General features: G+C 37.6%; 1 long non-coding RNA gene and 1 pseudogene across 1 annotated transcript in view; both read right to left on the bottom strand.

Moving 5' to 3' along the window:
- Positions 1-13,506, bottom strand: part of LOC105725147 (uncharacterized) — a 194,883-nt gene that overhangs the window by 175,363 nt on the left and 6,014 nt on the right. Inside the window, exon 2 of the long non-coding RNA XR_001109219.2 lies at positions 2,247-2,315. This is a non-coding gene — a long non-coding RNA (uncharacterized LOC105725147). The remainder of the gene's footprint in view (positions 1-2,246; positions 2,316-13,506) is intronic.
- Positions 11,202-13,000, bottom strand: LOC105725129 (RRP15-like protein; annotated as a pseudogene).

Genomic DNA, 13,506 nt, shown 5'->3' with positions numbered 1-13,506 from the left:
GGCAAAGAGCCTTGAAGGATGAGGTTGTATAAGTGGGCAAGGAGTGGGCTAAGAATGTACTTGTAGGCCAAGATAAATGGTTGGATTTTCACTAACTAGAGTGAACAGGCATCGCAGGATTGCAAAGCAGAAATGTGACATTATGTGATTTGTTTTTAAAAGGTCATCATTGTATAAAAAATAGATTGCAGTCACATAGGGTTTAAGTGGGAGCAAAATAAAATCAAGAATTAGGAGCCTAACACATTCACAAACTAAAAAGGAATTATGCTGCCTTTGTTTTTCTAACATTAAATAACAGTAATGCTGATCAGAGAGAAGTGATTCAGTCCTCTGCTTGGCATTTCCTCTTTTCCGTTCATTCCCTCTTATTTATTAAGTCTGCAAAGATTTTCTAAGCACATTTTATGTTCGAGGCACTGATACTAATCAAGAGAACAAGATTATCCCCAGTGGTTTAGGCAGTTCTCCTGATCTCAGAAAATGCTAATGAAAGAGTCACTGAAAGGTTCCCAACATTCTATCGCAAGCAAGCTATATTGAATAGTTGTAATCAAATATTGTAAATCAGATATCATCTGATTCTAATTTCTATTAGTCTATGATAGTTCTATGTAAATTTTTAGGAATTTTTTTTTCAACAGCCAATTTCATTTTTGGAATAAAAATTATCAAAAAGTCATCTATCAAGAGAAGATACAAATCGTGTCTAACACTATATAAAGTAAACCCTTCACTGTAGCTAATATTACACTTTCTTACAGAAAATTTTATGTTGTGTGACAGTAGGTAATAAGTCTCTTATCAGTCAGCACTTCAGCAATATCCAGCATATGATTGATGGCCATAATTCTATAAATTCCTACTACCTTTGTAGCAGCAAAGCTTAAGTTACATTATTACCTTTGGGAAGTAATGTTCAGACAGAAATACAGAGACACAAATATGAGACACATTTTATTCACCCTACTAAAAACGTTTTTTAATGAAATCGCCATGAACAAATGGCAAAAATTTTATTAGTTTTTTCATAAGATCTTTTTTATCTTCTTCCTCAGATAATTTATCTGCTCCAGTGACTTTAGAATGCCTGAATCCATGCTATTAGTACAATCTTTAGTATAGAATCACTCTATAAATTTTATATTGGAATAAGGCAATTTGGTCTTTCAACCGTATGTATAATCTGCTTGAAATCTGTGAAGGAGTTGTGACATTATTGTTTATTCCGGTTGTATTCACAAGAGGAAAAAATAAAATTAGTTATTCCTCCTAATTCCCACATCTCATCACACAACATGTTCCCATCATTAATTGGATCATTAATGGAAGCAAATCCTATTCCAATATAAACTGAAGATCACTGCAATGGAAAATGTTAACTTCTTTTGATCTGCCAACATTAAGAAGGCTACAGTAAATATAAAAAACTGGACAGAAGATATTACTGCATCTAGAAGCTAGATTCTACCAACATATTTTGTTTTCTGCTAAATTTCATGAAACCTAGAAACACTGTGAAGCATTTTGTGAAAACATATTGGTCAATGGAGGCATTGGTCTATCATTGTAATGAACAAGATGACTAAGCCCTAAAACAGATTCAAGTTCTTTTGGGCCTCCTAGATCTCTAGGAGCTGCCCAAAACCTAGCAAGTTCAACCTAAAATATAATCAAAATAGAGCAGAAGTAGGTCCCTTGAGGCTGCCTATGTGTTTAAATGTAGATTCACCGTCTTAGCAACCCCAATCCCCCGGAGCCCACCTGCACAAATCACAACAGCATATACCCAGATGGTTTCGTCCTTCCAGCCAAGATCTACATAGTCACAGCAGAACAAACCTATATGGTTAGTCTGACTTGAAAGTCACCAGCAATGTTTGTAAATACAAAAAGAGGTCTAATAAATCTGTCAAGATGATTGAAACTACCAATCTTTACCAAAATGTCTCCAGTACCAAAGAGTAAAGATAAACTTGACCAGGCATACTTCATAATAGAGAGAAAGTCCCCAAAAGAATGGCACAGAAGACAAATGAGCATCAATGTGAATCACATGAAATATGGTTGCTGCTCCTAACATGCCTAGTTATTAGGGTTAAGATGGAGGAAGAAATGAAATGAGGTTATGAGATAAAGGCAACAGATACAGGAAAGCCAGACATAAAAAGTTTGGATTAAGATGATATGCAATATAATGGCTGCTGTCAAAGGTCATAGGAACATGTGGTATGGACCATGCTCACCTGTGCTCCAAAGTTGTTGAAAGATATTAGTAATCAGTTTCCAACTGCAATCTTCATTTTATAGTCTCACTAAACACAAGAAAATAAAAGATCAAAGGTAAGCATAGGTGGCAAGTACTTAAAAGCCATTTCCCCAATTTATACAGCAAATTGAGCAATTTATAACAATAAGGCATCCATAATTTATTTTTGGAATTCACTAAACTTGAATTATTTTCAAGTTCTGAGACTGTCACTTTGGAGTGAGATCCTAAACATACTAATAGAAGCTAATTTCTTAAAATAACATAGTTTTCCTTTTGGTCATTAGGTTTGTTTAGTTCAAATGTGAGTTTATTAAAGTTGGCTTAAAAGGTAAGTCATTAATTAGGGAAACTTGTAATTTGTAATTTTCAAAGATTTTTTTAAAAAAAACACTACTTACTTTTGAAATGCATCCAAAGCAATAACACTACTATGAAAGTAACAAATTCTCTGAGACCCCAAATTTGGCTAGATCTTGTATGATGGAATTTGAGATTTAGATCTGAAATGTAAGTAGGATGGCAAGATGCATCCTTACTCCTGTATCCACACACAATATCTGACAGAAATGTAGGGAATTCAGTTTAATATTTGAGCTGCACATGCTCTTAGGCTGCACAGTAGTAGAAACTACATAGAACATCTCTGACCTTTGGCTGTTTCCCCTGATGATGACAAACTTAAAATGAGAACCTGTTCTCATTAAATAAAAGGTTGATTGCTTTGGATCACAAAAAAGCAGAACTAAACAAAGTAATAGTTGAACAAAATAGCAATCTAGTGTATTAGCAGAGATTATGTGAAAGATGTAATTACTCTAGATTGTCTATACCAAACTAATGAAAGTGCTCCCTTCCATCTTATCTAATATATTCAACATACTGATCTCAGAGGGCATCCACCAGATTTCTCCTTCTATTAGAAGGAAAAGTCATTCATTCTAAAAGGATGGATTTATAAAGCCCTTTTAGGTATACTTATACACTGTCTTCTTATTTCTGAAATATAAAAAGAAAAAGGTTAGGACTTGCTTCAAAACAGATTTACATCACATTTCGCTCACTCTACATGCTAAAATTGTTTGATTTTTTTGTGGTTGATGTGATTACCTATTGGTCACTAGTTCTTTCCACTGAAATTGATGTGTATTCCTTACACTAACTGTGCATCTCAATATTACTAAGTTTGACATCATATTGAAATGGTGTTTCTATTAAGGAACTAGTCTATATAAGTTATTAATGTTCAGTTAAGATATTAGTTTGTCCTTCATTAAAATATTTTTGCCATGGTAATACATGATAATATTCCTTTTTTCTAGTTTTAAAAATAAAATAGGCCGGGCATGGTGGCTCATGCCTATAATCCCAGCACTTTGGAAGGCCGAGGCGGGTGGATCACGAGGTCAAGAGATCAAGACCATCCTGGTCAACATGGTGAAACCCCGTCTCTACTAAAAATACAAAAATTAGCTGGGCATGGTGGCATGCACCTGTAGTCCCAGTCACTTGGGAGGCTGAAGCAGGAGAATTGCTTGAACCCAGGAGGCAGAAGTTGTGGTGAAACGAGATCGCGCCATTGCACTCCAGCGTGGGTAACAAGAGCGAAACTCTGTCTCACAAAAAAAATAAAAATAAAACAATTTGAACAATGTTAATATTGGCATGTATATAAGCATTTTTACATTTATGTATCAAGTTATATGATATCTGAGAAGTTTAGACACTGGGCTTAACTCAACTGCTCAAAGTTCCATATAAACCTGAGAAGTAAAATTTGGCGATGTGAAAAACCGCCAATGCAATCCCCAGAATGAGTGCCTTTACAATTTTGTTAATAGATTTTTGGACTCAACCAGAACTGGAAATACGTACAACACTCAGGAATTACTTCCTAAAAGATATCATACTGACTTTGACCTTATCCTCTATGGAAATAGTTACGTTCTCCTCTACTCTCAATTATCCCAGTCTTTCACAATCATATCAAATGATTATCTGTCCCTTTTCTTTACCTGTAAACAGGTCCTTACCTCCAGAAGTAAAGAATATCCCTTTCTTCTTCCTCTAACTTTATAGGACAAATGTACTTCCACATGCCCCCATCTAAAGAAGCATATCATCTTACTTTATCACCAAGAGAAATGCTTTCCTTCATCCCATTACTCCCAGGCAGTAAACTGCTTGGGCCCAGCTTTGCAGCAGGGAGGAGGTAAGGAATATGGGAAAAAAATAGCGACAGGGCAAGAATTCTTTGCAGTGGTAATAGATGTGATAGGCACAGTAAATCACACTCATCACATGGCCCAAGATGCAGGTAACCATTTGAAGGACCATCTATTTGCTAACCCTCCCTAGAAGCCTTGTTAAGGATTTAGTCTAGTGATGAATTATCCAATCACCTGGGCAGATTAAGTATCTACCCTGAGGCTACTGACAGTGGGTAAGAGGAATTAATTTTTGGAAATACCACATTTATCTGTAAGAGAAAAAGCCTGTAATATCAGTTACATCTAGGTTCCCCATATAGTCCTATCTTATTGTTACTGTTTAAAGAATAGAACTCTACCCACAAATAAAAGAAAAAAAAACTGTCTTGTAGAAACATGTAGATGAAAATAATTTATTTGCCAATTTGCACTTAATTAACAATGTCATTTCAGTATCACATGTGTTCCCCTGCAACTCACAACTTCTCACTTTTTCAATGTATTTTTTTTCGAAATCTCCAAATCCTCTTTACAGAAAAACACAAAAAGAAATTGCTTTCAACTGTGGCTTCATTCCATATGTCTAAAAGTACTATGATTTTCCAGTTTTGGGTCTGGGAATATCCATGTTTATTCTTTTAAAAAATTAAGTAAAAATGAAAGAAAATTAATAACAAAATTGAATTACACTATGTCCCATTTTGTAGTTGCTGGAAAACTTCATATACAAATAGCTTTTATACAATCTCATTAATTCTTTTTCAATATGCTTTTCAGCTTAAATATGGACTAGTACTACAGAGACCCATCTTTCTATAGTTCAATTACTATCTCTACTTAAATTGTATGAAACTTTCATTTCTACTCAGAGAGAGAATGTGAGTCATTGTCAAAGCAGTATCTGTATAATGTCTGATGCTTAATGAGATGGGTTTGTGGTTTGAGGAATGCTGTTTATAACAGGGAGATTTAAAGTTGAGTTCTCCTGGACAACAGTGACTCAAACGATTTCCCAATTTACACAGAAGCATTAGTCATAAAGTGATAACTGGACCTTTCAATAACTAGGTCTTATCCTTTCCTTCTTATAGCTTCTATTAGATCTGCTATTTCTTAATTGCCAGAAGAAATAAACTTGGAATGCCTTTACTTTGTGCCAAATTTCCCTCAATATTTCCTAGTTACAGTAGCAAAACACAGTAATGTCTGGTTTTTCACAGCATGCAAGACCTTTGCCACAACACTAGTTTCCAGCTGCCTACCTGCCTTTACAGCCTTGATATTCTGTTCACTTAATTTTCATTTCTTCTCAGCCAAATTTTTTATGCTCGCCATCCGTTACAGGCCATTTTCCTCCATTCAACTTTATTAATCAGAAGCTAAATGAGGCCTCACCTTGAGCATACCTCCTAATCACATGCTGCTATGGCAACCAATCCTGTACAAATGCTTCAGTCCTTAAGGGTCATTATTGTGCATTCTTTCCAAGGGCCTGTCCCTCTAGCAAAAAAAAGATAAGTTGTTCTTGGATAATGTTGATTTTAATCTAGTTAGAGTAGGTAATACAGTAGGAGAAATAACCACATAATATGAACTGAGGAATATAAGACAGATTTTGAAAAAAAAAACAAAAAAAACATAACTTTAGGTTCTTCATACAAAGGGTTTTTTTTTTTTGTAATTTAAATATGCATAGTCTTGGGAGAGCTTGCTATAGACTGAATGTTTCTGACCCCCAGAAATTTATAGGTTGAAAACACTAATATCCAATGTGATGGTATTTGGATATGGGGAACCTTTGGAAGGAATTAGGTCATGAGAGTGACCTTATAAAAGGATGAATGCCCATCTAAGAGGAGACACGCGTGAGTCCACTTCCTCTCTCTGCTCTGTCATATGTTCTCTGTTTGCAAACCAACAATAGTGCCTTCAGCCAACAAGAACCTGTCCATGCTAGCACCCTGATCTCAGACTTCCATCTTCCAGAACCATGAGAAACAAATGTTTCTTGTTTAGCTATCCAGTCTGTTATAGTAGTGTGAAGTGACTAAGGCAGTTTAATTCAGCAAAGTAATCACATAATAAAGAAAGAGACATAAAACCTCTGTCTCCTCGACAGGCTTATAAAGATGCAAAGTATGAAAGGCACAATTAAATAGAAACAAGGTATACAATAAAATGAGGTAAAGCTCACTGAAAGCTAATTCTACCTAACTAAAACCTGGTCCTTTCCCGGAGAGTTGCTTTTTGTTCACAGACTATAAATAGTGTAAGTTAGACTGAACAATAACTAGTTTTGAATTACACTCTTTATTTTAATCATTCATTTTAAGTTTGTCTTTTCATGAGATGGTTTACAGCAGCTCCAGAATTTGTGTTATTTCCTTAGAGTCCAATGTTCATTATTAAAACTTCCACAAACCTCTTGGATAAAAAGATATCAGAGAAAAATATCTCAGTATAAGCATAATCATCTAAAAAAATTTCAGTCAATGAAATTACTTCTAGATGATGCTATCAGAATAATTTATTTTAAATAAAGAATGAAAGACTGTCAAATGTACCTCAGATTTTCACAAACTCTGTATCATACTTTATTTTACCTTTTTAACATGGTTTAAGATTTTTTTCATAGCTTTCATGATCTTTCGGACAAAGATAATATTTACATTATGAATTAGAATAAAATAGATTTATAAAGAAATGCATAGTGTGGATAGAAACTGGAAAAAAAGATGTTCATCAATTAGTAGTTTACCAAAGCATATCACAATTTGTAGGCCAAATTTTAGTATCTCTTTTTAGCATATACTTGAAATCTGTAACCAAAAATAGAAGCTTCAATAAGTTCCATAAGCCTTCCTTTTGGTTTTTATCTTAGGGATACCAGATGAAACTTGATTTTTGTTTTATAACAACTAAATTCATATTAGTAGTCTTGGGAAAATATAGCTCATAGTTCACATTTCTAAATAAAATTTAGAGCAAATATATTATAAAAGCCATACTTCAGAAGCTATTGGTAGCTCGGCACAGTGACTCATACCTGTAATCCTGCCATTTTGGGAGGCCTTGGAGGCAGATCACTTGAGGTCAGAAGTTCGAAACCATCCTGGCCAATCTGGTGAAACTCTGTCTCTAAAAAATACTCTGTCTATAAAAAATACTCTGTCTCTAAAAATACAAAAAAAAAAAAAAAAAATTAGCCAGGTGTGGTGGTGGGTGCCTGTAAGCCCAGCCATGCCTGTAAGCCCAGCCATCTGGAAGACTGAGACAGGAGAATCACTTGAACCTGGGAGGCAGAGGTTGCAGTGAGCTGAGATCACACCACTGCACTCCAGCCTAGGCAATATCTCAAAAAAAAAAAAGCTATTGGCTAATTTTGCAATTTTGCAAGAAAAATGTAGTGACATTTTACCAATACGATTTACAAAGAATATATACATAGCATCTATAGGATGGAAATCAGGATATTTGAGTAAGAGTAGAAACCAAGCCCCTTGTTCAGAATACAGGGAATTGTATTAGCATTTAGTCCCAATTTCTCACTAGTGTTGGCTTTTTTAAACTTTATAAAGTTTAAGAAATTTATAGATATTTTTCTCAATGACAAATACGAGCTGAAAAAGCTCAAGTGTATGATCTCGGACAAATTACTTAACCTCTCTCATTCACAGCTTGCTTCTAAAATTTTCTTTTCTCAATTCTGTACCCCAGAGGGTATATGCAGTCAATTTTGGAAATCACTGGTATAGTGAAAAGAAATAGACTTTAAAATGTAGTGCCTTCATGAGACTAAAAATACTACTCTCACAGAAGTATAGTTAAGAATCAATGAGATAATTACATAAATGTTTCTAGCATAGAGCCTAATGTGTGCATTAGAATTTCATAGGCTGAAAACCCTAATCCCCAGTGTGATGGTATTTGGGTACAGGGCACTTTGGAAGGAATTTCATAATGACAGTGGAAACCTTATGAAGGGATTAGTGCCCTTCCAAGAGGAGACACTTAGGCCTGATGAAGGCACTCAGTAAACAGTAACCATTCTCTTCTTTTTTCATTCAATTATTCAAACAACCTTTATTGACTAGTTGTAATAACTGGGTGCTGGATGCTGGGAATACAAAGGTACCATGGTACATTAAAGGAGCTTGTGGTTTCATGAAGAGACAGATATATAAACATAAGCAAGATAGTAAGAATATTATTCCTTCAACTAGTATTATCTGAGCACTGCTGTGAACCAGACATTGCCAACTTTTGAAGGTAAGACTTAATCCTAGTAGGAAAGGTTTCCAGTTATCAATTCTTTAATGAATCTAAGAGGATTAATGTTTTTCTTTTATTCATGCCAGTTTTGTGGAGTTTTAAGAAAAATTTTTATCTATATTTTCAAATTTATTAGTAAAAATTTACATATTTCTTTTCTGTTTTCAATTTGCTTGGTAAATTTTCCTCTATCCCTTTATTTTTGAGCCTATGTGTGTCCTTGCATATGAGATAGGTCTCTTGAAGACAGCATACCAATAGGTCTTGGTTCTTTAACCAGTTTGCCATTCTATGTTTTTTAATTGGGGCATTTAGGTCATTTACATTTAAGGTTAATATTGTTATGTGTGGATTTGATCCTGTTATCATGATGCTAGCTGGTTATTTTGCAGACTTGTTTATGTGGTTCTTCATAGTGTCACTGGTCTTTGTGCTTCAGTGTGTTTTTGTAGTGGCTGGTAATGTTTTATCCTTTCCATATTTAGTGCTTCCTTCAGGAGCTCTTGCAAGGCAGGTCTGATGGTAATGAATTCCCTTAGCATTTGCTTATCTGAAAAAGATCTTATTTCTTTTTCATGTATGAAGTTTAGTTTAGCCAGATACGAAATTCTGGGTTAGAAATTATTTTATTTAAGAATGTTGAATACTGGTCTTCAGTCTCTTCTGGCTTGTAGGGTTTTCACTGACAGGTCCACTGTTAATCTGATGTGCTTCTTTTGTAGGTGACCTAGCCTTTCTCTCTCACTGCCCTTAACATTTTTTCTTTCATTTTGACCTTAAAGAATCCAATGATTATGTGTCTTGGGGATGATCTTCTAGTGGAATATCTTACTGGAGTTCTCAGCACTTCCTGAATTTGAATGTTGGCCTGTCTAGTAGGCTGGGGAAATTCTCCTGGTCAATATCCTGAAGTATGTTTTCCAACTTGGTTCCATCCTCCCTGTATCTTTCAAGTAGCCCAGTTAGTTATAGATTCAGTCTTTTTACATAATCCCATATTACTGAAAGGTTTTGCTCATTCTTTTTTATTCTTTTTTCTCTATTCTTGTCTACCTGTCTTATTTCAGAAAGATAATCTTCAAGCTCAGAGATTATTTCCTTTGCTTGGTCTATTCTGCTATTAATACTTGTGATTGCATTGTAAAGTTCTTGTAGTGTATTTTTTATCTCTAGCAGGTCAGTTATTTTCCTCTCTAAACTGGATATTTTGGCGTTGGCTCCCATATTGTTTTATCATTCTTAGCTTCTTTACAATGGATTACAATATGCACCTGTAGCTTAGTAAAGTTCATTATTACTCACCTTCTGAAGCCTACTTCTGTTATTTCAGCCATCTCAGCCTCAGCCTGATTCTGAGCCCTTGCTGGAGAGATGTTGCAGTCAGTACTGCATTGAGTTTTCACCATTTTTGCATTGACTTTTTTCTTATCTTTGTGGGCTTATCTACCATCAATCTTTGAGGGTGCTGACCTTTGGATAGATTATTTGTGGGTTTGTTGTTGTTGTTTTCTGTTTGTTTTTCTTTTAACAGTCTGGCCACTCTTCTGTAGTGCTGCTGCAGTTTTCCGAGAGTCTACTCCAGACCCTAGTGGCCTTGACTTTTTCCTATACCTGGAGGTATCACCAGTGAAGTCTAAGAAACAACAAAAGTGGCAGCCTGCCCCTTCCCCTTAAAGCTCCATCCCAGGGGGTACTGACCTATTTCTGGCCCAAATGTGCCTATATGCGGTAGCTGGAGACCCTGGTTGGAGGTCTCACCCAGTCAGGAGGAATGGAATCAGGGACCCACGTAAAGAAGCAGTCTGCCTGCTTTTTGGTAGAGCAGTTGTGCTGTGTTGGGGATCCTCTCAGCCCCCAATCAATTAGAGCTCTCCAAGGCCCACAGGCTGGACTAGCTGAGAAGCCTGAACAGCCAAAGTGGCAGCCTGCCTTTGCCTCTCATACACCCCATCCCAGGGAGAAATTAGAACTCTGTAGACCCCATAGAATACAGATGGGGGTGGCCAGAGGACCTGGCTGGAAGGACCCACCCCAGAGGTGGAGTGAATCAGGGTCCCACTTAGAGAAGCAGTCTGGCCATGCCTTGACAAAACAGCTGTGTCATGGTGGGGAACGACCTCTGCCCCTGTTGGTGGCTTGGACTCTCCAATGCCTGCAGGCTGGAATGGCTGAGTCATCCAACCAACCCAGATGGTGACTCTCCCCTCCCTCCCAGGAAGAGATAAGAGCTCTGTCCCTAATATGTGCTGGCCACTGTGGCTGAAGGGCCTGGGTCAGGGGTCCTGCCCAGCAAGGAGGAATGGATTGGGGCCCTGCTTAAAGAAGCAGTCGGGCCACAATCTGGCAAAGCTGCTGTGCTGCTGGGGAGACCTTTCCTCCTCTGGACTATTTGGACCCTCCAAAGTCTGAGTGCTGGAATGCGTGAGTTGATCAAACAGCAGAGATGGTGCCTACCCCTCCCACTGGGGGCTCATTGGTCTCAGGCAGGCTACACCCTGTTGCCAATGGCTGGCTGGAATTCTAAGCCTATGGGTCTTGTGAGATGCCATGAAAGTGAGGCCTGCAGAATGAAACCGCTTAGCTCCCTGGCTCCCTGGATTCTGTCCCCTTCTTAGGGGTATGTGCGGACCTCCCACCTTGCCTGAGTTGCAGACACATTTGTGGGGATCCTGAAGCCACAGTATATATAAAGCTCCTGGGTCTTTGTACATGTCTGAACAGCTGCTCTGCCAAGACTCTGCACAGCTCTGTATGTTGGACCCAAGGTTCTGGTGGTGTGGGCTCACAAGGGATCTCCTGATCCATAGGTTGCAAAAATCCATGGGAGAAGTGTGGTTTCCCGTGGTCACACAATCAATCACTGCTTCCCTTGGCTGGGTTGGGGAGAGGTTTCCTTGATTCTGTGTTGCTCCCAGGTGGGCTGTTGCCCCACCCTGTTTTTCCTCATTCTCTGTGGTTGGAGTTGTTTCCCTAATCACTCCCAATGACAGAAGCTGGATATTTCCATTGAAAGTGCTATATTCACTTATCCCTTTCATTCCTCTATGTGAGTGCCACAGACTGCAGCTGCTTCTAATCGGCCATCTTGGCCCTCTGTCCCCATCTTTCATAGATGCTACCATCATGAAATCATCATGTAGAATCGTCCAGCCTGGGCCCTCTTCTGATTTTACTTCAGTCTGTTTGGCTTTTGGTTTCTTCACAGTTGAACTTGTCTCATTTGTACTTCCATTCATTCCTCACAAAACACTGATGAAGTCTTTCTTGGAAATAGTTGATATCAACTTAGCATACTTTCTAATAGAGCTTCCAGCTTCTTTAACCTTTTCATCAATGTTCTTTTGATGTTTCTGAACAGCATTAAATAATTGCACCATACCCCTCATTGCAATTCTCTGAAAATTTCTCTCCATTTTTTTGTCTTGGACAACATCTGGCTTTACTCTGCACATCATTTCCCACTCCAGCCTCTCATCACACTATTTTATTTTCTTTAGTCTTCCTTGCTTTAACTTTTCTTTTTCTTTGTCCAGCTCCTTCTTTCTACCTAGAATAGTAGGTTTACTTTCAGGAGGTTTTGTCAAGGATTTTAGCCATGGCATCTGCCCAGTCCGTATTAGTTCCAATATTTGATTCTGAATCATTTACATTTTCTTTGTCACAAGACTCAACAACATCCTCACTGTCAGCTTCTATTGCTTCATCATCAGAATAAAAGTGGCCCTTTTTGGCCAGGTGCGGTGGTTTACACCTGTAATCCCAGCACTTTGGGAGGCTGAGGCAGGTGGATCACCTGAAGTTGGAAGTTCAAGACCAGCCTAACCAACATGGAGAAACCCCATCTCTACTAAAAATACAAAATTAGCTGGGCATAGTGGCACATGCCTGTAATCCCAGCTACTCAGAAGGCTGAGGCAGGAGAATCACTTGAACCCAGGAGGCAGAGGTTGTGGTGAGACAAGATCACGCCACTGCACTCCAGCCTGAGCAACAAGAGCAAAACTCCATCTCAAAAAAAAAAAAAAAAAAAAGTGGTCCTTTTCCAATCCACAGCTTCCTATAGACCCTTTGCTAGTGTATGTGACCTCATCTTCCAGCTGCAATGCTATGGCTCCAGCTACCATTTTATCTTCTTCTTTGAGGACTTTTTCAGATTTTCCTCTGCACTGACATGTGAGTCCTGAATGCTGCTGCCATCTTTTTGTATTTCTGTCCTTCCTGGTTTTGATCCATTTTCACTGTTGTGCATGGATGGGTTAGATGGTTATTGAGTGACAGACATTAAACATTTTAAAAGATAATCTGAGAATCTGGGTGATTTCTCTTCCTCCAGTGAATTAACTTTTGCTTTTATCAAGTTATCAGGGTTAAGAAAAGTTTGCTTTAATCCAATCAGGAATTGAGATCATTTGAAACTCACTTTCAGTTCTTGCAAAGGGATAGTCTATTTCTGATTTACCCTTACTTAAGGATGCAGCTTTTGAAGGTCTTAACTGAAAAGACAGCCATATCTTGCTCCTTGACAAACTCTCAACTCCAAATTTCATTCCTCCATCTTCATAAAATGTAGAGAAGCTCTACTCAGCTTCTCATCCTTCCAATCACTGATTTCACTTTTGAAATCTGCAATTTCCTTGAGGGATAAAGCATCCCCAAATGCTGAACTCATTTTTGTTAGTTTCCCTCTTCTTTCAAGGCCTAGCTTAAAAATACTTGGTAGCTATCTGATGTCTTCATATAGGTGTTCTTTTCTTA

Source organism: Aotus nancymaae, unplaced genomic scaffold (assembly GCF_030222135.1).
Source record: "Aotus nancymaae isolate 86718 unplaced genomic scaffold, 86718_ANA_hifiasm-v0.15.2.pri h1tg000008l, whole genome shotgun sequence".
Lineage (NCBI taxonomy): Eukaryota > Metazoa > Chordata > Mammalia > Primates > Aotidae > Aotus > Aotus nancymaae.
This window is presented reverse-complemented; position numbering and strand designations above follow the sequence as displayed.